Source organism: Hordeum vulgare, chromosome 5H (assembly GCF_904849725.1).
Source record: "Hordeum vulgare subsp. vulgare chromosome 5H, MorexV3_pseudomolecules_assembly, whole genome shotgun sequence".
NCBI lineage: Eukaryota > Viridiplantae > Streptophyta > Magnoliopsida > Poales > Poaceae > Hordeum > Hordeum vulgare.
This window is the reverse complement of record NC_058522.1, coordinates 12,975,209-12,980,435: the sequence shown is the minus strand read 5'-3', so window position 1 is coordinate 12,980,435 and position 5,227 is coordinate 12,975,209. Positions and strand designations below refer to the sequence as shown.

Genomic DNA, 5,227 nt, shown 5'->3' with positions numbered 1-5,227 from the left:
CATCGGTGCAAGCAATAAAAATTGCTCTTTAAATATGTGTGATTTATTAGAACGAGGAAAATAAACTTTATACGAACTTGTGATATAGAAGAAATAAAAGCGACAAACTGCATAATAAAGTTCTTTATCACAAGCGACAATATAAAGTGACGTTATTTTGCATTAAGGGATTGCGCATCCAACTATAAAAGCGCATGACAACCTCTGCTTCCCTCTGCGAAGGGCCTATCTGTTACCTTTACTTTCTAATACTTACCTTTATGTAAGAGTCGTGGTAATCTTCACCATTTCCTTTATTTCTCCTTTATCTTTTGGCAAGCGTCATGTGTTGGGAAATGATCTAGACAAATATATCCACTCTGATGTGGGTGATCATGAGTTATTATTGCTCACATTACCCTTGAGGTAAATAGTTGGGAGGAAAAATTATAAGCCCCTATCTCTGTGCCTGATTGAAGCTTTGACCTCATAGGTACTACGTGAGTGTTAGCAATTATGAAAGACCATAAAATGATTGAGTATGTGGATTTGCTTTACAAGCTCTTATATTGGCTCTTTCCTACATTGCGATAAATTGGAATTGCTTCAATGGCTGAAATCATAGTTTGTTAGTTCTCAATAGAGTTTTTGATTCATATTTTGACTTGTGAATGAATTGTTACTCTAGCATAAGATATTATATGTCAATAAGTGTTGCTGTTCTAAAGATAACCATGATGCCTTTATGTCCATATTTTATTTTTTCGACACCTCTATCTCTACACATGTGGGCATATTTATCGATCTCGGCTTTCGCTTGAGGACAAGCGAGGTCTAAGCTTGGGGGAGTTGATACGTCAATTTTCCATCATGCTTTTATATCAATATTTATTGCATTATGGGCTGTTAATACACATTATGGTACAATACTTATGCCTTTTCTCTCTTATTTTACAAGGTTTACATGAAGAGGAAAAATGCCGGCAGCTGGAATTCTGGACCGAAAAAGGAGAAAATCTGAGAGATCTATTCTGCACAGCTCCAAAAGTTCTCAAAATTTAAGGAGAATTGTTTTGGAACATATAAAAAATATTGAGCGAAAGAAATACCAGAGGGGACCCACCAGGAGGTCACAAGCCTGCTGGGCGTGGCCTACCCCCCTCGCCACGCCCTTGTGGCTTGTGGGCCCCCTGGCAGGCCTCCGGTGCCCATCTTCTGCTATATGAAGGGTTTTGACCTAGAAAAAAATGCATATCAGAGTTTTCGGGGAGAAGCGACGCCGTCTCGAGGCGGAACTTTGACAAAACCAATCTAGAGCTCCGGTGGAGCTAATCCGTCAGGGAAACTTCCGTCCCCTAGGGGGAAATCGAAGCCATCATCATCACCAATGATCCTCTCATTTAGAGGGGGTCAATTTCTATCAACATCTTCATCAGCACCATCTCCTCTCCAAACCCTAGTTCATCTCTTGTATCTGATCTTTATCTCAAAACCTCAGAGTGGTACCTGTGTGCTGCTAGTAGTGTTGATTACTCCTTGTAGTTGATGCTAGTTGCTTTATTTGGTGGAAGATTATATGTTCAGATCCTTAATGATTATTAATACTCCTCTTATTATGAACATGAATATGCTTTGGGACTAGTTACGTTTGTTCCCGAGGACATGGGATAAGTCTTGTTATAAGTAATCATGTGAATTTGGTATCCATTCGATATTTTGATAAGATGTATGTTGTCTCCCCTCTAGTGGTGTCATGTGAATGTCGACTACTTGAAACTTAACCATTATTTGGGACTAGGAGAAGGCATTGGGAAGTAATAAGTAGATGATGGGTTGCTAGAGTGATAGAAGCTTAAACCCTAGTTATGTGTTGCTTCGTAAGGGGCTGATTTGGATCCATATGTTTCATGCTATGGTTAAATTTATCTTAATTCTTCTTCCGTAGTTGCGGATGCTTGTGAGAGAGGTTAATCATAAGTGGGATGTTTGTCCAAGTAAGGGCAGTAGCCAAGCACCGGTCCACCCACATATCAAATTATCAAAGTAACGAACGTGAATCATATGAGCATGATGAAAACTAGCTTGACATAGATTCCCATGTGTCCTCGGGAGCGATTTTCTTTATATAAGAGTTTGTTCACGCTTGTCCTTTTCTACAAAAAGGATTGGGTCACTTTGTTGCACCATTATTACATTTGTTACTTGCTACCCGTTACGAATTACCTTAGCACAAAACTATGTGTTACTGATAATTTCAGTGCTCGCAGAGAATACGTTACTGAAAACCGCTTGTCATTTCCTTCTGCTCCTCGTTGGGTTCGACACTCTTACTTATCGAAAGGACTACAATATATCCCCTATACTTGTGGATCATCACCCCGAGGACCTCAATCACTATAAGAAATATGCTAACTTGCAACCTTCAATAATTGTCTCCGAATGGTGGTTGATTACCGCTTGTGACCTTTTTACGACCAGAAAAAGTTTGGTCAAAAGCTGAGGGTCTCTAATGAACTATAACGACCTTTCTTCTCAAAGGTCGTTGATAAGATTCAGCCTGGTCGAGTTCGGTGTTTTACATGGGCCACGCCCAACAATTCAACATTTTTGGTCGACTTCATGGGCAAAGCCCAACATTGCAGCCTTTTTATTTCCAAAGCTGTGATCCTTTTTTGGACCATTTCTTTTTTGGGTCACATCTATTTCTCAATTGGGCCTCGGCCTTTTTACAGTTCATTTCCTTAATTATTAGTTTTTTCCTCTAAATATTATTTGGAAATGGCCTTTTTAGATGCCAAATACTATTAGGTCCCACTTGTCAGGTACTAATTAAATAAAGCCAAGGTTTCAATTTCCACACAATTATTTCAGTCAGAACAGCAAACAAATGAAAATTATCAAACGACATGCCGATTTTGGCTAATAGCACAATCTTTACATAATTCATTTCACCATTACATGTGATACTATCACAACATATAACTAATACTGCAAATATACTCCACACTTCTTCACTTCCAGGCCGGAGCTCCTTCAATGAGAGAAAACACCATTTCTGGATATGTTCGTACAGGCTGAACGAAGGCATCTAACAACAAACCAAAGGAGTTAGAAACAAAATAAAAACAAATATAGAAAGCAGCTAGGGACTAAATCATGAAGCAACTCTACATGTAACATGTAACATGTAACAGTAATAACCACAAGGACTAGCTCACAGAAACAACACAGAAGACAAGAATGCACAGTTGTTGCATGAAAACAAAACTCCCAGAATGGTTCTAGATGTTGAACGCAGAAAATGATTCAATCTTAGATGGTTCATTAAGCACGACACGAACGATTTAAGATAACAAGACATATGTTATACACTAATTTTACACAAATCATTATCAATTACAATTTACAACAGACTCAAAACAAAACACCATAGCTTCTGCATCACATCTAGGGAATGAACACAATAATATATGTCATTGCATCATGGCTCGTCGACCAAGTAACAAAAGAAAATAATGGGATAGACCATAAGACTTATCTAGTCGGAGAATATAGCATTGATGCAGTTGTAGCATGGCTACCTCAAGACTCTGAATGTGGTGCCATGGTCAGGGTTGATGCGCTCCAACAAGGTAAGCATCATGGCCTCATCGGGACTGCGAAAAAAACCGAGCAAGGTGTGGGTCAGCAAGCATGAAGGGAGTGTTATCAATGTTGGAGCATTAAACAAGCAATGAACAGTTCTAATTTTATATCGAACCAAGCTTGGGGGTTGGTGTTGGGCAGAATGGGGTATTGCAAAAGTTGTTCAGTGAACTTAACTCAAACAATAATCTGTCTAAGACCAGACTACAGTGATACTTGTGATTGCAGAATCTAAACAGTGAGTTTAAATATATTGACATTTCAACCATAATGTAGCAGTAAAAAAAACATGTTTACATAAATAAGTACTGGGAAGTCAATGTAATGGCCATCAGAGTTAATTTATACTAGTACATAAGATTTGGTTGATCATGGTGCTACTGGCAGGCGCTTGCACTGTTTATTCTCCGCTAATCATATCAGGTTGTAAAATCTTTACAGTATTAAGTATAGACTAAGGAATACTGCATATGCCTTTTCTTAGAGGTGTTCGATTTATATAAAAGTTGGCCAACAAAATTATTCAGTGGCAAGCCTCACATCTGTTGCTGCATTCTAGCAATCTTACCAACACCGAAACACAGCCACGGCAGACAGATCAGATCAGGGCGAGTGAGACATTCTACCCAACGAGGACAGCAACCTATCCCACTACCAACGAGGACATAATGATCTCATATTATGCACAAGGGTGCATCTTGGAATGGCAAATGTATTTCTCAAACAACAGCCCCAGAAATTGACACGTTGACGGAGATTGGGCTTGCGTTGGTTTTTCCCTTGAAGAGGAAAGGGTGATGCAGCACAGGAGCAGTAAGTATTTCCCTCAGTTTGAGAACCAAGGTATCGATCCAGAAGGAGGGTCTCATCAAGTCCAGAGTACCTGCGCAAACACAAACAAGCTTGCACCCAACGCTTCAAAGGGGTTGTCAATCCCTTCAAGATTATTTGCAAAAGTGAGATCTAAAGGCGTAAAGTGCAACGAAGTAAAAAGTGTAAGGATGAAAATATGGTGTGGAGTAGACCCTGGGGGCCATAGTGTTCACTAGAGGCTTCTCTCAAAATAGCAAATATCACGGTGGGTGAACAAATTACTGTCGAGCAATTGATAGAACCGCGCAAGGTCATGACGATATCTAAGGCAATGATCATACATATAGGCATCACGTCCGAGACAAGTAGGTCGATACTTTCTGCATCTACTACTATTACTCCACACATCGACCGCTATCCAGCATGCGTCTAGTGTATTGAGTTCATGACGAACAGAGTGACGCCTTAAGCAAGATGACATGATGTACAGGGATAATCTCAAACCAATGATGAAAACCCCATCTTTTTACCCTTGATGGCAACAACACGATACATGCCTTGCTACCCCTTCTGTCACTGGGTGAGGTCTCCGCACGGTATGAACCCAAAACCAAGCACTTTTCCCATTGCAAGAATCATAGATCTAGTTGGCCAGACAAAACCCACAACTCGAAGAGAATTATAAGGATATGAAATCATGCATAAGAGAGATTAGAAGAAACTCAAATAAGATTCATAGATAATCTGATCAAAAATCCACAATTCATCGGATCTCGACAAACACACCGCA

At 39.7% G+C, this 5,227-nt stretch overlaps 1 long non-coding RNA gene across 1 annotated transcript; it reads right to left on the bottom strand.

Moving 5' to 3' along the window:
* Window positions 1-2,844: 2,844 nt before the first annotated feature.
* On the bottom strand, window positions 2,845-4,267 carry LOC123395378. Its single transcript, XR_006609716.1, has 2 exons — window positions 3,561-4,267; window positions 2,845-3,067 (listed from the first exon to the last, which is right to left on the bottom strand). It is a non-coding gene; the product is annotated as an uncharacterized LOC123395378 (long non-coding RNA).
* Between the last annotated feature and the right edge of the window lie 960 nt (window positions 4,268-5,227).